Genomic DNA, 20867 nt, shown 5'->3' on the forward strand with positions numbered 1-20867 from the left:
TCTCTAGAATCCATTTGAGTTCTCTATTTGATATCTCTGTCTGACCATTTGACTGAGGATGGTAAGGCGTTGACACGCGGTGGCGTACTCCATATTTTTTCATAAGTATATCAAAACTTCGGTTTATAAAATGGGTACTGCCATCACTAACGATGACTCTAGGACAACCAAATCTACAAAATATATCGTCAAGAAAACTAACAACAACTAGGGATGGCAACGGGTAGGGTATCCGCGGGTAATGCCATTCCCAAACCCTTACCCTTTTATTTTTTAATTACCCGTACCCGTCCCATTACCCTAACAGGTATACTTTTTGCATCCCATACCCTTCCCATTTAATCTGCGGGTACCCTTACCCGTTAAGAATCAATAAATAAAAAAAAAATATTACAAATTTGACAAACTATAAATTTAATAAATCATCAATCTAAAAATTGAATAAATCGAACCTTAATTAATAAGAATAAAGTAGCTTAGTTGTATCACTCAATTGTTGAAAAATAAATAGTCGGGATTTAAATTTCATGTCTTACATCGAAAAAACAATGATATTTATTAATATAATTTTTTTTATGACAGGTAACGGGTACCGGGTACCCTAGGGGGTATTCCTATACCCGTCCCATTATCCTAACGGGTAATGATTTTGATCTCATACCCGTCTCATACCCTTTTATACAGGGTACGGGTAGTCCCATTAGGGTCGGGTAGTGCCGGGTACCCGCGGATACACTACCCGTTTCCATCCCTAACAACAACTTTAGAATCGTTTGTCGGGGTTGCAATTGCTTCAACCCACTTTGAAACATAATCTACGGCGACTAATATGTAAGTTTTACCATTAGAAGGAGGAAAATGTCCCATGAAATCTATTCCCCACATGTCGAATACGTCAACTTCTAATATGTTTGTGAGGGGCATCTCATCTTTTCTACCTAAATTTCCCGTTCTTTGGCATTTGTCACAACGAGTAATAAATGAACGGACATCTTTAAACAATGTAGGCCAAAAGAATCCACATTCAAATATCCTGGCTACTGTCTTACTAACGCTGTTATGTCCTCCATATGAGCTAGAATGGCATTCAGACATTATAGACTCATATTCATTTTCACTAACGCATCTCCTAATTATCCCGTCACCACAAGTTCTAAACAAAAAAGGATCTTCCCAAAAATATTGTTTAATGTCAAAGAAGAATTTCTTCTTTTGTTGGAAAGTTAATCCTTCCGGAGCAATGTTGGCTGCAAGATAATTTGCAATATCTGCATACCATGGTGACATGAAACTTTTTATTTGATAGAGATATTCATCAGGGAAATCATCTCGTATACCGATACTTTCGCCTATAGGACCGTTTTCATCTTCTAGTCTCGATAGATGATCGGCGACAAGGTTTTCGACTCCCTTTTTGTCTTTAATTTCTATATCAAATTCTTGTAACAATAAAACCCATCTGATTAGACGTGGTTTTGCATCTTTTTTAGTAAATAAATACCTTAAAGCTGCGTGATCAGTATAAATAATAACTTTCGAACCTAACAAGTATGACCTAAACTTACCGCATGCAAAAACTACAGCTAACATTTCTTTCTCGGTTGTGGTGTAGTTTAATTGTGCACCAGACAGTGTGTGACTTGCATAATAAATGACATGAAGTTTCTTATCCTTCCTTTGACCTAAAACACATCCAACAGCTAAGTCACTTGCATCACACATAATTTCAAAAGGTAAATTCCAATCGGGTTTAGCAATAATAGGTGCACTGACTAGAGCTGTTTTCAATGTTTCGAAAGCTTTAACGCAATCTTCATTAAAATCAAAGGTTGAATCTTTCATGAGTAAATTAGTAGGTGGTTTGGAAATTACAGAGAAATTCTTAATAAATCTTCTGTAAAAACCGGCATGTCCTAAAAACGACATTACTCCCTTAACAGTAGTTGGAGGGGGTAATTTTTCTATTACTGAAGTTTTTGCTCTATCCACTTCTAATCCTTTTTCAGATATTTTGTGACCTAAAACAATTCCTTCGTCAACCATGAAATGACATTTTTCCTAGTTTAATACTAAATTTGTTTCCTCACACCTAGACAAAACTTTATCCAAGTTTTGTAGGCATGAATCGAAAAATCTCCATAAACGGAAAAATCATCCATAAAAACTTCCATGATATCTTCAATGAAATCATTAAAAATCGCAGTCATACAACGTTGAAAAGTTGCTGGTGCGTTACATAGACCAAAGGGCATTCTCCTACATGCGAATGTTCCATAAGGACATGTGAATGTTGTTTTGTCTTGGTCATCCGGGTAAATATATATTTGAAAGAATCCGAAATAACCATCTAGAAAACAATAAAAAGCATGACCAGCTATCCTTTCGATCATTTGATAGATGAAAGGAAGAGGAAAATGATATTTCCTAGTTGCTTTATTAAGGTTCCTGTAATCTATACAAACCCTCCAACCGGTGGTGGTTCGTGTAGGTATTAATTCACCTTCGGCATTCCTTACAACAGTTATGTCTCCCTTTTTGGGTACACAATGGATCGGACTAACCCATTCACTATCCGAAATAGGATAAATGATTCCATTGTCTAGAAGTTTAGTAATCTCATTTTTGACCACTTCTTTCATACTCGGATTGAGGCATCTTTGCCTATCCGCTTTAGGCGGCTTATCTTCTTCTAAGTGAATTCTGTGCATTACAATACTAGGATTAATTCCTTTTAAGTCTGAAATTTGCCATCCCATACTTCCTATTCTATTTCTAACAACTTCCTTTAATTTTTCTTCTTGAACCTGTGTTAGTTTGTTAGAGATAATTATAGGTAGAGAATCGCCTTCGCCTAAGAAAGCGTACCTCAAATGGTTTGGTAATTCTTTAAGTTCTAATTTAGGTGGAACTATAATTGAAGGTGGAACTGGTCCATCTTCTCGAATCAAAGGCTCTGGGTCCTTATCTTCTAATTCCTCACTCATTATAGGTTCTATTATTTCTTATTTTTGAACAATGTCATTTACACATTCTTCAACTAGATCAAGTTTCATACAAGCGAAATCCTCCATAGGATACTTCATTGCTTGATTCATATCAAACTCGATCTTATCGTCTCCTATTCATAAAACTACTTTCCCTTCCGACACATCGACTAGAGCACGTCCCGTGTTCATGAACGGTCTACCAAAGATTAGCGGACAATTAACATCATATGCAAAATCTAATATCACAAAATCGGTAGGAAAAATAAATTTGTCAACTTTAACTAAAACATCCTCAATTATACCATATGGTCTTTTAGTGGTTTGATCCGCTAATTGCAAAACCATGTTGGTACGTTTGATATCTTCTTCTAAGCCTAACTTATTAAAAATAGATAATGGCATCAAGTTTATGCTTGCTCCTAAATCACAGAGACAACTGGGGAATTCAATATCTCCTAATTTACACGGAATGGTAAAACATCCGGGATCTTTGGGTTTAGTGGGCAAATTACTTGATACAATTGAATTGCAATCTTCGGTTAGTGAAATGGATGAAATTCCTTCCCAACTGATTTTCTTTGAAATTAAATCTTTTAGGAACTTACCATAATTGGGAATTTGCGTAATCGCATCCATAAACGTCAAATTAATATGCAATTTTTTAAGTTTGTCTAAAAATGTTAAAAGTTGTTTGTCATAGTCCTTATTGCGGACTTTGTGTGGAAAAGGTGGTTTGGGTACAAAAGTTTTTGTACTCTGTGTCAATTTGTACATCTTTTTGGTTTAATGTATTTTCTTTGGATTTTGGTAAATCAGTTCCTGGTAAAGTTGAATTTCTGGGCATTTCCGGACCTAAGTAATTTTTCTCTGAACGAAGAGTGATAGCCTTTACATGCTCTTTCGGATTTTCTTCCGTATGGCTGGGAAGACTTCCCTCTTTGCGGGATGGAATTGATTTAGCGAGTTGTCCAATTTGAACCTCCAAATTATGGATGCTAGATGATTGGTTTTTAATAAGCTGATCGAATTTATTCTCGATCCGTTTAAAACCATCGTCGTGATTACTTATTTTTCCGCTCATAGCATCAATAAATTTGTCGATTTTAGAAGATAAAGTGCTAATCGTATCTCTTGATTGATTTTGATAATTGGTTGTACGATTTTGATTAGCATCAGCATTATTATTATTATCTCTCCAGTTAAAGTTAGGATGATTTCTCCATCCAGGATTATATGTATTGGAATAAGGGTTATTAGTTTGGTTTTGCCCTTGGACAAAATTTACCTGTTCAATTTCGCTCATACCTTCATAATCCACATCCGTTTGGATTGGCTTACCATTAGGATCACACGGTGCCATAAACATATCAATTTTGTGCGATAAGGCAGAAAATTGGGCTTGCAACATCGCAACTGGATCAAGATTCACTATACCTTTAACTGATGACGTAGTTGAGGATGATGGTTTCGCCATTGGTACGTGTCCACGCTCCGCGGGCCACATACTGCTGTTGATTGCCATTTCCTCCAAAAGTTTTCTTGCTTGGGCCGATGTTTTCTTCATGAATAACCCTCCAGACATAGCATCCAATGAACCTCTAGTTGTAGGATTTATTCCATTATAAAATGTTTGCATTAAAAGTTCAGCGGGCAATTGGTGGTGTGGGCATAAACGTTGAAGTTCTTTAAAACGTTCCCAAGCCTCATAAAGAGTTTTATTATCATTTTGAGAAAAAGATGTTAACTCTTTAATGACTCTTGCGGTTTTTGCTAAAGAAAGTTTTTTTGATAAAAATGCTTGGGCTAATTACTCCCAAGTCTCAAATGATGTGGCTGGCATAGAAGTTAACCACTCTTTGGCTCGATCCTTCAAAGCAAAAGGAAAAAGGCGAAGGTTGATTGCTTCCGCAGTCACATTTGGTATTTTAAAAGCGTCACAAATTTCTAAGAAATTTGTCAAATGGGTGTTAGGATTTTCGTTAGATAACCTGTAAAATGTTACGTTATTTTGTAACATATTAAGCAATGCTGGTTTAATCTCAAATTGATTTGCATTAATTTGGGGTCTAACTATGTTGTTTGTTACACCGGCCACTCCTGGCCTAGCATAATCCATGAGTGTGGCCATAACTTCTGGCTCGGTAACTCTGGATTTTATTGGAGTTTTGTTTTTATTTTTCTTGTCTTTCTTGTTCTTTTTAAGAGTTCTTTCAATTTCTGGGTCAATAGGATCTGGTGACGTTCCCGAACTTCGAGAACTGCGCATGAACCTGAAATTTCGCACGAACCAAAACTACCTTTAAAACAGAATTTGAAAAATAAATATGTTAGTAACTTAAAATAAATAAAATATAAAATTTTGAATAAGTATGAATAAACCTAGATTCGAAATAAAATATGAAAAATCTAAATTTTTGGCAAAAAAATTTTTTGGCGTTCCCCGGCAACGACGCCAAAAACTTGTTGAGCGATTTCCACGAGTGCACGATATACGCTTGTAGTAATAAAAGATATCGATCCCACAGGGAACGCTTTTTAACAAAAACTTATTTTGAATCAGTTAGATTTAATTTTAAGGTTTATAATATGTAAAATCGTTGAATTGGATTTGGTTTTGAAATTGCTAGAATAAGAATTAGATTAGAGTATAACAAATGTTAGAAAATACTTCTGATTTAGGGATGAATTTGCAAGACAGGAACGTTTAGTTCTTTTAGAAAAGTAAACAAATGTATTCGTTTGCATTAAGCAAAGAAAACAACTTAAACTTTGTATAAATTATAACAATGAAATAAATGACGGAACCTCTAATTTTAGGGCTTTGAACTATAGTCAATCTTCCTAAGGTCGGGTAAGATCGCTACCTTAATCAAATTAATACTCTACTGATGATATTAATTTGTTAAGTTGTTCAACAAAGTTTCCTTGTAAAGATTTTGAATTTAACTACGTTTTAATGAAAACACCAGCATCCACTTCAGATCCTTTACCAAAGTGCTGCATAAAAATCTATCGAATAAAACAGACTTTATTAGATGAAACATAAATTTGATACAAGTTTACAGAGAACAAGGAGCATGAAAACATTCGACAGCGTGCAAGTGAACGGGTTGTCAATCATTTCCTTGGGTATCGTTAGAGTTTGTCAGACTCAGGGCGGATCCTCTACTCAATTTCCTTTCTGTAACTTCGTAATAGGGATACGGTCGGCCTCTACCAAAATGTAAACTAATATGAACAAATCTAAACGCTACTGTGTTTGTTATTATTGAATAAACAATGTGTGTACATCATATTGCTTTTTACAGAAATGAAATCTAAATTCTGAATCACTTGATTTGGAATTTCTGCATAAATTCTATACTAATCTCTTTCTTCTATATTTTTTCAACTCTCCATCAACTCTTTATTTATAGATGTTGAAGAGTCATGGTTGAAGTGTCGTGTCCGTTGTGAAGGATCGTATCCTCTGCGAAGAGACGTCTTTATCCACCCGAACGAACGTGTTTCTTTGAATTAAACATGTGTTCATTGTACTTGGAGGAATTTCTGCACTTACCGAGAATATTTAATTCTCGGCCGAGAAAGGGGGAGCATTTATTTGGTCTTTGGACGAAGGGAAGGAGCTGCTAAAAAAACGCGTGTCGCGACCGAGAATTTGAGATTCTCGGTCGCGGCTTTTGTAAATTCTCTACCGAGAATCTTGTTTCCTCAACCGAGAATGTGACATTTTCTTCTGTTTCTGACTTCGTCTTTGTCCTCGTTTAGGTGTAATTGATCTTAGTTGTTTTTGACTCTTTTTGTAGGGTTTTTATTCTGTTTTTAAGCTCTTTTCGTTCCTATTTGGATTTTACCAAATATTTAGGTACCTTGCAAGAAAGAAACATATTCGAATGTAAAAGTATTCTAAACAGGTATAAATAACACAAATTCGTAGCAATATTGATGTAATTATTGATGATATATTAGGTATATTTTGGGCTTAACAGCTTCTCAGCATCAAATAGTAATATGGACAATCCTTCAACACATATAAGAAATAGGTATGGGGATAAGGGGTCCCCTTGTCGAAGGCCTCGAATGGGGGTAATAGGGCCAATCAACTTTTTATTAATCTTCATTGAGTACCGAATTGTAGAGATGCATAACATCATCAAATCAACCCACTATACAGAGAAGCCCAGTTGAAGCATAATGACACGAAGGTAGTTCCAATCAAATCTGTCATAGGCTTTACTGATATCAATAATCAGAGCGACATTCATTTTCTTCGTGTTAGTATTCCGCTTCATACTGTTAATTAATTCAAAGGCAATAAGTACATTATCAGTTATAGTGCGCCTTGTTGGTCCCTTCTTTAGTTGCAAGTATAGTTCCAAGGGGCGGTTAGGAACTATTTAAACTTTTTATGCAATTAGGGCAGACTTCTTTTTCTAATGAAAAGAGGTTTGAACAGCGGCGCTGAGTAAACAGCAAGATACTGGCTTAGTCAACTGGTGACTAGGTCAGTTTCTTAGCTTGAGTCAGGAGATAGCACTTAGAGTCTATTCCTAAGCTCAGACGTTCAATGCGCACAACTCAACTTGACCTCTTTACTTGGTCAGTTTTGATTTTTTAAAGCAAGCAATATAAATAAGGAGTTAAGGTAAGAAATACTTCACTCAGCAGACTTATCCAGGTTCAGCTTCTTCTAAGCCTACGTCCTGTCCCCGGAACACGTTCCGAGATTTCAAATACTCTAATGAGCTCTTTAAAGGTAGAGCCTCAAACCTTTTACAATATCAGCAATTGAGTATGACAAGAGTACCCTCCTCTATACTTCTACTCAATCCTAATCTCTCGCTGAGTACTTAAAACCGAGTACTCAGCCTCTCCTTTCTATCTCTAGAAATGATAAGTGTTTTGTCCTAATACAAAGATGTGATAAGACACTTTAGACGATTTACAATCACTCTAGACTTTTACACAGATATGAGAAATGTAGTGTAAGAATTTTGCTTTGCTTCTTGCTTGCAGAACTTGTGTAGAAATTAGGTCAGCGTAACTGCTTGATCAAGTTCGGTATCTTGTGAAGCTTGTGATGGCACTATTTATAGAGACGTCTGGGTCGTCGGTCATTTCGAATTTCGAAATAACCGTTGGAGGGAAACGGCTATGTGTCGTTGTCATCCTGACTTGCACAGAGCTCTCGGCCAATCACAATCGTGTATCTTTTGTCCTCGGTCAGCTCAGCAGATGGTCTCTCCTTTTATGGTAAGGTCAACTGGATAGCATACTGTGTCGTCTGAACTTTGCCAAAAGAGGAAACACTTTGTCTGGAAGTTTTCCTTTGCCAGCTGCTGTCTTGTACGCTTTGTCGAGACTACTCAGCAGCTTCATCTTGAAGTTGTTCCCGAAGGTCTTCTAGATCCTTCCGTTTGCTGAGTTGCGATTTCATTCAAAACGGCAACGTCTTGACATACGCGGGCTGAGTGTATTGAGTTGTTTAACATGGGCCTTGGATTCCGTATTGGGCTTGGGCCTTTTAATTCTTATGTCTTATAACATTTTAACTCAACATTGAACAAACACATTAGTAGAAATAAATCAAAGCATTTAAACTTAGTGTGTTTAGAATATGTATTTTAATTATACTTAAACAATTTTGTCAAATCAAAATTATGTGGAAAGGTGTTTCAACACGCCTTTGATAAAAGCTGACTGGGTAACAAAGATGATATGAGGTAGAATTTGCTTCATTCAGTTAGCAAGGATTTTGGACATGATTTTATAAATTACGTTACGTTACATAGGGCAATCGACCTTAGGTCCTTCATAGACACATGATCACTACATTTAAGAATCAAGGTGATGATTGTGTCTTTTATCATTGCAGGAAATTCGCCTTGTGTGATCCATTTTAGTCTTGCTAGAGAAATATCATCACTAATAGTATGCCAGAATTTTTGGAAAAAACCTGGGTGAAATCCGTCTGGGCCAATAGCTTTGTCCCGATGCATATCAAATAGGGCCTGTCTGAATTCTTCTTTGAGGAAAGGCGCCTACAAGAGATCATTGTCTTTAGCAGTTACCTTGGGTGGGACCAGGTCAACAACCCGCTGAAAATTATTATGACTGGCCGTAAAGAGTTGAACAAAAAAGTCCCGTGCCACAGAGCATAATCCTGCCTAATCCATAATTCATCGCCCATCCATATCCTGTAGCCTGGTGATACGATTTTGCTTCCTCTCGCCATCAGTAAAATAGTGAAAAAAGTTTGTGTTAGTGTCGCTGTCTCTGAGCCAGTGCACATTTGCACGTTGTTGCTAATGTTCTTCCTCCTAGAGGAGTAGGCGGACCTGTTGGTCCCTTGTTCGGTTGCAAGTATAGTTCCAAAGGGGTGGGGGTTAGGAACTATTTAAACTTTTTAGCAATTTAGGCAGACTTCTTTTTCTAAGGAAAAAGGTTTGAACAGCGGCGCAGAGTAAACAGCAAGATACTGGCTTAGTCAACAGGTGACTAGGTCAGTTTCTTAGCTTGAGTTAGGATATAGCACTTAGAGTCTATTCCTGAGCTCTTACGTTTAATGCGCACAACTCAACTTGACCTCTTGACTTGGTCAGTTTTTGATTATTTAAGCAAGCAATATAAATAAGGAGTTAAAGGTTTAGAAATACTTCACTCAGCAGATTTATCCAGGTTCGGCTTCTTCTAAGCCTACGTCCTGTCCCCGGAACACGTTCCGAGATTTCAATCCTCTACTGAGCTCTTTAAAGGTAGAGCCTCAAACCTTTTACAATATAAGCAATTGAGTATGACAAGAGTACCCTCCTCTATACTTCTACTCAATCCTAATCTCTCTGCTGAGTACTTAAAACCGAGTACTCAGCCTCTCCTTTCTATCTCTAGAAATGATAAGTGTTTTGTCCTAATACAAAGATGTGCTAAGACACTTTAGACGATTTACAATCACTCTAGACTTTTACACAGATATGGAAATGTAGTGTAAGAATTTTGCTTTGCTTCTTGCTTGCAGAACTTGTAGAGATTTGGTCAGCGTAATGGCTTGATAAAGTTATGTATATTGTGAAGCTTGTGATGGCACTATTTATAGAGACGTCTGGACATTCGGTCATTTCGAATTTCGAAATAACCGTTGGAGGGAAACGGCTATGTGTCGTTGTCATCCTGACTTGTACAGAGCTTTCGGCCAATCATAATCGTGTATCTTCTGTCCTCGGTCAGCTCAGCAGATGGTCTCTCCTTTTATGGTAAAGTCAACTGGACAGCATATTGTGTCGTCTGAACATTACCAAAAGAGGAAACACTTTGTCTGGAAGTTTTCCTATGCCAGCTGCTGTCTTGTACGCTTTGTCGAGACTACACAGCAGCTTCATCTTAAAGTTGTTCCCGAAGGTCTTCTAGATCCTTCCGTTTGCTGAGTTGCGTTTTGAACAAAACGGCAACGTCTTGACATACGCGGGCCGAGTGTACTGAGTTGTTTGACTTGGGCCTTGGCTTCCGTAATGGGCTTGGGCCTTTTGATTCTTATAACATTTTAACTCAACATTTGAACAAACACATTAGTAGAATTAAATCAAAGCATTTAAACTTAGTGTGTTTAGAATATGTATTTTATACTTTAAACAATTTTGTCAAATCAAAATTATGTGAAAAGGTGTTTCAACAAACTCCCCCATTTTGATGTTGGCAAAACTATTCAGCAAGGAACTCAGTATGAGCTCCCCCATGATAGTTGACCTAATATCATTTAGCAAACTCCCCCGTAAGGGTTGCACTACTGACTTAGTTTTACTTGAAACATTTAAGAATTTAAATGAGTAAGTCTAAGGTCAGTTTTTAGGTGTAGGTCAGCTATATCACATATTCTATTTACTCAGTGTTAAGCGGAAGTTTTAGATATACAGAGCGCGCTGAGCAAATTGTTGTTCAATGAGTTCTTTATCAGAATGTTTCATAAGATCATAGGATGATGTCAAACATGTTATCAGCATATAGTTTAGTCAATAAATTTTATAAGTGTTAAGCATAGCTGATGAAGATACAAAGTAACTCAGTAATTAAAAACATATATCATAACTCAATTGGAATCAGAAAATAAAGTATGATATATATATTGAAAGAAGTCAGCAAGTACATAGACAAAAGAAGTAAACTAGAAAAATAGATTACACAGATGTGGCCTAAGCTTGCTAGTCTATCTATTTCTTTTTCTTGCCCTGAGACTGACTTCGCTCGTACTGACGTCGCTCATGCTGAGCTCTAGCAACTTGCGCTTTCTCCCCCATTTTGTCAACTTCAGGGAGCTTGAACGCATCGGTTAAGACAGCGCGAGTCAGTTCTTGGGAAAGCTCTTTCAGTTTGTCAGCACTTTCATTCACACCATCAAAGATGGCAACACCGTCAGCTGAAACTTCAACTGGGATGCGAAGATCAGCTGCACTGAGCATGTTGACGCTGAATGCTTGAGCTTTTGCTTGCCAGATTAAAGCTTCAGAGAGGCCAGCAAAAACTTGGTGGAAAGTCTTCAAGAGAGCTGAGTCATAATGATGACGCTGGATATTATTGTGACGGATGTGGTTGAAGGATTGCTGTGTGATAGACAACAACTCATTCTGCTTTAATTGCGTCAGTATCCATCTCTTGCTTGTTAAGGTTAAGTAGCCGGATGGCCTCACCAATTTGCTCGACTGAGCACTGACTATAGGACACCATTTGCTCATTTGTCTTGAGTTGCTCAGTATGAAGCTGAGCAAAAAGCATCTTGAGTTCGGAGGAAGTGGCGTAGTCAGTGTTCACAGCTGACAACTTCTGAACTTGCTGATGAGGAGAGTTCAGATGTTGAATAGTTGAGAGTTGTATCTCTGCCAGTTTGGCAACTGAATCCTGCCTAGCTTGCTGTGCTTGGAATGACAAGACTACATTCAGCAGATCCTTGAGTCCCTTGACTTCGTTGAGAAGTAGAGTGACCTGAGAGAGCTGAGTTGTCTCAGGAATGGAAGAGCCAGCAGCAGGCAAAATGGAGTGTTGAAGGTCATAGATGAGTGCTTGCACTGAGTCAATGAGCTTTTTGTCGGACTCAGTGGCATCCCGATGAACGTCAGTATGACCAGATGAAAGTGGAGTGAAATGAGTACCCTGGTCAGTGACTGGATGACTTGGCTCAATCTGCACTTGAGTTGGAGGTAAAGTTGATTGATCGGCAGAGAGGTTGTTGATGGAAGACATAACCCGAACATTGTCAGTGCTGACGGCAGATGGATGAGGAGTCAGCAGCATGCTCGAAGAGATAGCATGGATAGTGCTTGGTTCAACCTGACTTGTTGAAGTGGTTGAAGTGTTATGCTCGGCATGTTCCTGTTGAGAAGAAACAGAGGCTTGTTTTTCCAAAGACGTTGTAGTAGAGGAAGTTGATGGCCATTTGAAAAATTTTAATTTGACGGTAGAAGGATCCTTTGTTATCTTCGATAGAACAAGTTCAGGAATAGACGGTGACTGTTCACTGACTGTCACCTCACTGGCCTTAACCAGCCTCCTCCTTCTACGTGGTGGAGTGGAAGTAGGAGCAGCTTCTTCTGAGTGAGTAGGAGTAGGTTCCTTTTCCTCAGTATTGGTTTGGTCAGCTTGATCAACTTGCTCAAGTTGCTCAACTCCAGCAGCCAACTCAGTGTCAGTCTGCACAGCTCCACCTGCTAACCCAGTGTTAGCATCCTCAGCTTCTATTTCACTGTCGTATTCCTCAGATTCATCAGCGTCATCGTGACCGCTGGCTTCAGCTTCGTCTTCAGCAGTGCTGTCTCCATCAAGTTCTTCCTCAACTTGGAAGATGAAGTGGTCATCTAACTGGACCTCTGGTTCCTCAGCATCAGTACCCTGGCATTGAGTGAAATGAGAATCACCCGGTACGATGAAATCAGTTGGTATAGCCGCTAGAGGAGTTAGAGTTGAAGGTTTTTGCTTCTTCTGAGGTAGCTCAGCAGCTTCCTCAGTTTCAGGCTCATCTTGCCTGTTTCTCTTGTCAGCTTTCTTTCCAGCTGACCTCTGCTTCTTTGCGGGAGACTCATCATGTGATGATGGAGTCTCAGCAGACTTTCTCTTGCGAGAAGCTAGGGCCTTAGTTCTTCCCCCTTTCTTTGGCTCAGCAACAGTTTCCTCAGCTTTGTCAGCCTGACCAGTAGCAACAGCTTTTCCCTTCTTCAAGGGTTGGCCAAATTTTAGTGCCCTCAGCGATGCTGCTGTGATCTTAGTTCCTCTGAAGGATTCTTCGCCAGTGAGATCAATCTTCTGGTCGAGAAGAATTCGAGTTATGAGTGACCCAAGTCTCAGCGTACCCGTGCTGCGTAGAAACCTAGCAACCAGGAAGACCGGCATGTTGATGGCGGTGTACGTCAGCATGTGCCAAATGAAGCACTGTTCAAAGTTTGTTGCTGAGGTCGTGCAGTTTATCTTCGGGTAAATGAAGTAGCTCAGCAGGTAGTGAGCCATCTTTTGATGCTGACCCATTGAGGATGCTGAGACCTCTCCTGAGTAACCCTCAGGTTTGCAGAAACTGTGGACATAGTGTACATTGTCCTGATCTCCTGACTTCCGATGTACAGAAGGTTGATGAAGATGGTTTTCCCTCTTACTTTAGTGCTTAGGTAGTCAGGGGAGTCACTGGCAACCATGAGGTTGTGGTAAAACTCCCTCACCAGGTCAGGATATGTTTCATCTCTGACCGAGAACAGCCCAGTCCATTCGTTCTTTGCAATCCATTCGGCAAATGGCTGTTCGTTTTGTACAAAGTGCTCAGAGACCCATCTGGAGGGCTCAACATTCCATTCGCTGATATTTTCGAAGACACGGGAGTAGGTTCTGATCTTCACAGCTTTCCCTTTTCCAGAGTTTTGATCAGTTTTACCCTTGCTCGGTGTGGAAGGGTTTCGTGAAGGTTCATCGGAGCTGGACTTATTGTGGCCGGCACCGGAGACGTTGAAGGATAGCTTAGTCATTCTTCTAAAATGGAGAGAATAGAGGTATTTGAGAGAAAAGAAATTTGAGTGATTTCTTTGCCTTAAGAATTTGTTAAGCGTAAAGAGTAAAAGATGGGGAAATGCCCATAATTTATAGACGAGTTGAACGGTGTGGATCTTAACCAAATCCATGTGTCAGTTTTGCCTTGGGATCATGTACCGACAAAGATCCTGGCATTTATGACACATTACGGCGAATACGTCATCCTAGGCTATACGCGTGCTTTGCATTTAAGCTAACGGATTAATCACTCAGTATTTGGAATGTCAAACGTTTGATATTCTTAGTGGATAGTTATGTATTTATGGATGATTTATTTAAGTTCAAGTCTTAAACTAATTTACTCAGTGTGCAAGTATACTCAGTATTGTATGTTCAATCAGTTTCGATGAGTTATTTAGCAAACAATTACTCACTCAGCATGTAATTCACTCAGCATTCATATCATTTAGCACAAGAATTTACTGAAGAGGATTAAACATACCAATTGCTTCTCTCAGTATGCTGAACTGCTCACGGGCCAGTGGCTTCGTGAAGATATCCGCAAGCTGTTCGTCCATTGGGACAAAGGTCAGCTTGATCTCACCCTTGAGTACATGGTCTCTAATGAAGTGATGTCGAATGCTGACATGCTTCATTTTGCTGTGTTGAATTCGGTTCTTTGATAGATCAATTGCACTTTTGTTGTCACATTTGACTTCAATTGTCTTCGTTTGAACACCATAATCTTCAAGCTGTTGCTTAATCTATAGGACTTGAGCAACACAATGACCAGCAGCGATGTACTCAGCTTCAGTGGTAGACAAGGCTACTGACGCTTGCTTCTTGCTGAACCAGGATACAAGACAGCTTCCTAAGAAATGGCATCCTCCAGAGGTGCTTTTTCATTCCAGCTTATCCCATCCATAGTCAGCGTCAGTGTATCCAATAAGTGTAAAGTCATGAGTATTTGGATACCACAAACCTACGTTCACTGAGCTTTGCAAATATCTAAGGATTCTTTTTACAGCAATGTAATGAGATTCCTTAGGGTTAGATTGATATCTAGCACAGTAGCATACTGAAAACTGAATGTCCGATCTACTGGCTGTTAAGTAAAGTAGAGAGCCTATCATACCTCGATATAATTTGCTGTCTACTGACTTACCATTCTCATTAGCGCAGAGGACAGTGTCAGTGCCCATAGGAGTGGAGATTGGCTTGCAATTCTCCAAGTCATATTTCTTTAAGATCTCCTTGGCATATTTGGCTTGACTGATGAAGATGCCATTCTTTCCTTGTTTAATTTGAAGACCGAGGAAGAAGTTGAGTTCTCCCATCATTGACATTTCAAACTCAGTCTGCATTTGTTTGCTAAACTCCTTGCACATTGATTCGTTAGTTGCACCAAATATTATATCATCAACATAAATTTGGGCCAGCAGGGTATCTTTACCCTTTTTCTTAATGAATAAGGTTGTATCAGATTTTCCCCTGACGTAATTTCTAGTCAGCAGGAAACTGGTCAGCCTCTCATACCAAGCACGTGGTGTTTGCTTGAGGCCGTACAGAGCCTTTTTGAGTTTATAAACATGGTTTGGGAATTTAGGATCCTCAAAACCTGGAGGTTGATTTACATAAACCTCCTCGTTTATAACTCCATTGAGAAATGCACTTTTTACATCCATTTGAAATAATTTAAAATTCATATAAGATGCGTATGCACACAGTATTCTAATTGCCTCTAGCCTTGCCACTGGGGCAAAGGTCTCACCGTAGTCAATACCTTCTTGCTGACTGTAGCCCTGAGCTACAAGCCTGGCTTTGTTCCTGACTACGTTTCCTTGTTCATCCATCTTGTTCCTGAAGACCCATCTCGTTCCGATGGTCTTTTGACTCTTTGGATGAGGCACTAGCTCCCATACATCATTTCTTCAAAATGATCGAGCTCCTCTTGCATTGCGTTCATCCAGAATTCATCATACTCAGCTTCAACGAAATTTTTCGGTTCTTGTACTGAGACGAAAGCAACATTGCTGAGGTACTTCCTGAGTAGATTCCTCGTCATCAGGGTATTCCCAGCAGAATCAAGAATTGCACTTTCGGAGTGCCCTCTTGGAATCCTTATTTCTTTGGGTAGATTTATGTCTTGTGCTGTACCTGTTTCAACAATCTCTGCAGAAGTAGATGGGTCAGTAAAAGTAATCTTAGGTTCACTCTTACTCTTGGTCAGCCTTTTTGTGAATGACTCAGTAGCTGGTTCTGGGTCAACAGTGACTACTGAGTTTGGATCATCTTCGGTCAGCGGCTGGTATCTACCTGCAGGGTCAGTTTCATCGAACTCTACATGTATTGACTCTTCTAAAACTTGAGTTCGCTTATTAAAAACTCTGTATGCTTTGCTGTTTGTTGAGTAGCCCAAAAAGATAGCCTCATCAGCTTTTGAATCAAACTTTGCTAAGCTATCTTTGGTATTTAAAATAAAACATCTACAGCCAAAGGCACGAAAGTATCCAATATTGGGCTTTCGTCCTTTCCAAAGTTCATAAGGGGTTTTCTTAAGTATAGGTCTAACTAGAGCCCTATTAAGAATGTAGCATGCTGTGTTAATAGCTTCTCCCCAAAAATACTTTGGAAGCCTATGCTCATCCAGCATTGTCCTGGCTATTTCAACCAGAGTTCTGTTTTTCCTTTCTACAACCCCATTTTGCTGAGGTGTTCTAGGAGTAGAAAAATTGTGGTCAATGCCGCTGGCTTCACAGAATTCAACAAACTTTTGGTTTTTGAATTCTCCACCGTTATCACTACGGATATGAGCTAATTTTAGGTCTTTTTCATTTTCAACTTTTCTAACAAAATTTGAAAATGTCTCAAAGGTCTCATCCTTGCTGGTCAGCAAGATAACCCACGTATACCGAGAGAAATCATCTACAATGACCAAGGAAAATCTTCTTCCACCCAGACTCAGCGGCTGGACTGGACCAAAGAGATCCAAGTGTAGTAACTCTAACGGTCGTTTAGTTGAGACAATGTTTTTGCTGTGAAAAGATTGTTTGGTTTGTTTTCCAGCTTGGCAAGCGTGGCATAATTGATCTTTTTGAAATTTAAGTTCAGGCAGTCCCTCAACCAATTGCTTTCTTGCTAGTTTGGCCAGGAGGTTCATGCTTACATGACCAAGTCTCCTGTGCCATAGCCAGGAATTTTCTTCCTTTGTTACTAAGCACACAGTTTTTGAAAACTTTTTCTCTAAGTCTAGCATAAAGACATTATCTATTCGAGGGGCAGTTAAAATTAACTCATTTGTTTTACCCTCGTATATTTTACATCCAGTAGCATCAAATATAACTTTTCTCCTATTGTCACATAGCTGAGCTACGCTGAGTAAGTTATATTTGAGTCCGCTGACTAGGGAGACAGATTCAATAGTAGGATTACCTCCGATGGTTCCTGAGCCTACTATCTTACCCTTCTTGTTGTCTCCAAAACTTACGCTTCCTCCTCGTTTACGTTCAAACGTGATGAACTGAGTTTCATCACCCGTCATATGCCTTGAGCATGCGCTGTCAATATACCATATTTTTGACTTTCCGGCACATCTCAGGCTTACCTGCATTGTAACTAGTTACTTTTAGGTACCCAATTCTTTTTGGGTCCTGACTTGTTAGGTGCAACAGGTATAGCATCATATTTTATTTTATAGCGACATATATGGACAGTATGGCCATTCTTTCCACAGAAGTCACAACTGACCTTCTGTTTAGGATTTTTCACTGACTTGTCAGCACCCCAGTGCTGAGCGTGCCAGCACACCTTAGTGGTGTGTCCTAACTTCCCACAAAAGTCACACTGGACTCTTCGCTGGGGATTTCGTCTCTGCTGAGTACCTTGGCACTGAGTTCTCAGAGGAAAATTATTTTTATTTGGAACCTTTAGTTGGTTCTGGATGGTTGTGACGTCCTTCCTCAGTTTCTTCGAAACTGACTGGACTTCAGAGATAGACTCATGTATGATTTTCATATTATCATGCAGAGTTGAATTGTCCTGAAGAAGGAATCTGAGGTCACTCAGTTTGACCTCTTCCACTTCGTCACAGCGCCTGCTGAGTGCTCTTACTTTCTTGTTACACTTCTTAACAAGTGTATAGAGATCACTCAGGGCATTAACCATATCATTTCTGAGCTGCGGAAGAGAGATTACCTCATTTGATTGCTCTTCATCGTCTAATGCGATGGATGGGTCAGCATGCTCAGAGACGCATGGCTCAGCAAGTTCGTCAGCCATAAAGCATATCTTTGCTGACTCGGTGGCCTCAGTTTCTGTTGATGAAGATTCATCACTGTCACTCCAAGTAGCCACCATTGCCTTCTTCCCACTCTTCTTGTCTTTTCTCAGCGTGGGGCAGTTTGACTTAATATGGCCAGTTTGATGGCACTCAAAGCATGTAATGGGCTTTGAGCTGACCTTTCTGTATTTGTTGTCGCTTGAGTCAGCCTTATACTTATCAAACTTTTTGTAAGGCTTTTTAGAATATTTGTCGTTCTTCCTGAACAACCTTTTCATCTTCCTTGTGAACATAGCCATCTCCTCATCATCAGTTGAGCTCCCGTCAGTGGAGTCAGCTTTCATGACAAGTGACTTCTGCTTCTTGTCATCAGATTTTTCCTTCACCTCAAAGTTTTTCATGGATATCTCATGGGTCAGCAATGAACCGATGAGTTCATCATATTTGTAGGTGGTTAAATCCTGAGCTTCCTCAACCGCTGTCTTCTTTGCTTGCAAGTCCTTCGGAAGACTCCTGAGTATCTTTTTGACTTGTTCTTCCTTAGTGAAGATTTTCCCAAGTCTCTTGAGCTCATTAATGATGTTGGTGAACCTTGCGTTCATGTCTGAAATTCCCTCATCATTGTTCATCTCGAACAGCTCGTACAGTCTCATCTGCTGATTCACCTTGGATTCTTTTACTTTGTTTGTTCCCTCATAGGTGACTTCCACCTTTTTCCAGATCTCTTGTGCCGACTCACAACCTGAGATTTTGTTATATTCTGCAGCATCGAGCGCACAGTGAAGCATATTGATAGCCGAAGCATGGTTTTGAAGCTTCTTAAGATCATCCTCTGTCCATTTAGCCTCAGCTTTTACAACTGTTTGGCCAGCCACAACCTCAACAGGTACAAATGGGCCTTGGACTATAGATAGCCAGGCACTCATGTTTGTAGCCTGAATGAAGTTTTTCATCCTATTCTTCCAGAAGGTATAGTTTGACCCGAAGAATAGGGGAGGCCTAGTAATGGACAGCCCCTCAGGCAGTATTTGAGTTGTTTGGTTTCCAGGGAGAAACCGAGTGCTGTTTTCGCCCATAGTAGGGATCAGCTCAAGGTTGTTAGACCTTTTAAAGTGAGCTTTTAAGCTCTGATAACACTTGTTGGTCCCTTGTTCGGTTGCAAGTATAGTTCCAAAGGGGGGGGGGGGTTAGGAACTATTTAAACTTTTTAGCAATTTAGGCAGACTTCTTTTTCTAAGGAAAAAGGTTTGAACAGCGGCGCAAAGTAAACAGCAAGATACTGGCTTAGTCAACAGGTGACTAGGTCAGTTTCTTAGCTTGAGTCAGGATATAGCACTTAGAGTCTATTCCTGAGCTCTTACGTTTAATGCGCACAACTCAACTTGACCTCTTGACTTGGTCAGTTTTTGATTATTTAAGCAAGCAATATAAATAAGGAGTTAAAGGTTTAGAAATACTTCACTCAGCAGATTTATCCAGGTTCGGCTTCTTCTAAGTCTACGTCCTGTCCCCGGAACACGTTCCGAGATTTCAATCCTCTACTGAGCTCTTTAAAGGTAGAGCCTCAAACCTTTTACAATATCAGCAATTGAGTATGACAAGAGTACCCTCCTCTATACTTCTACTCAATCCTAATCTCTCTGCTGAGTACTTAAAACCGAGTACTCAGCCTCTCCTTTCTATCTCTAGAAATGATAAGTGTTTTGTCCTAATACAAAGATGTGCTAAGACACTTTAGACGATTTACAATCACTCTAGACTTTTACACAGATATGGAAATGTAGTGTAAGAATTTTGTTTTGCTTCTTGCTTGCAGAACTTGTAGAGATTTGGTCAGCGTAATGGCTTGATAAAGTTCTGTATATTGTGAAGCTTGTGATGGCACTATTTATAGAGACGTCTGGACATTCGGTCATTTCGAATTTCGAAATAACCGTTGGAGGGAAACGACTATGTGTCGTTGTCATCCTGACTTGTACAGAGCTCTCGGCCAATCACAATCGTGTATCTTCTGTCCTCGGTCAGCTCAGCAGATGGTCTCTCCTTTTATGGTAAAGTCAACTGGACAGCATACTGTGTCGTCTGAACATTACCAAAAGAGGAAACACTTTGTCTGGAAGTTTTCCTATGCCAGCTGCTGTCTTGTACGCTTTGTCGAGACTACTCAGCAGCTTCATCTTAAAGTTGTTCCCGAAGGTCTTCTAGATCCTTCCGTTTGCTGAGTTGCGTTTTGAACAAAACGGCAACGTCTTGACATACGCGGGCCGAGTGTACTGAGTTGTTTGACTTGGGCCTTGGCTTCCGTAATGGGCTTGGGCCTTTTGATTCTTATAACATTTTAACTCAACATTTGAACAAACACATTAGTAGAATTAAATCAAAGCATTTAAACTTAGTGTGTTTAGAATATGTATTTTATACTTTAAACAATTTTGTCAAATCAAAATTATGTGGAAAGGTGTTTCAACAAACCATCTAGCTTCTGCACTATTTGAGTTCAATAGAAAGAAGGGACGAGCTGCTACCTTGTAATTGATTAATCCTCCGAAGACAGACGATGTCCTTTTTGAAGTCCGTAGTAAGATTTCTGCCCTAGGTACATAAGC

General features: G+C 39.4%; 1 non-coding gene across 1 annotated transcript; it reads left to right on the forward strand.

Moving 5' to 3' along the window:
- Positions 1-4639: 4639 nt before the first annotated feature.
- On the forward strand, positions 4640-4746 carry LOC136207697 (small nucleolar RNA R71). Its single transcript, XR_010676826.1, has one exon. It is a non-coding gene; the product is annotated as a small nucleolar RNA R71 (small nucleolar RNA).
- Positions 4747-20867: the final 16121 nt, after the last annotated feature.

This window comes from Euphorbia lathyris, chromosome 9 (assembly GCF_963576675.1).
Source record: "Euphorbia lathyris chromosome 9, ddEupLath1.1, whole genome shotgun sequence".
NCBI lineage: Eukaryota > Viridiplantae > Streptophyta > Magnoliopsida > Malpighiales > Euphorbiaceae > Euphorbia > Euphorbia lathyris.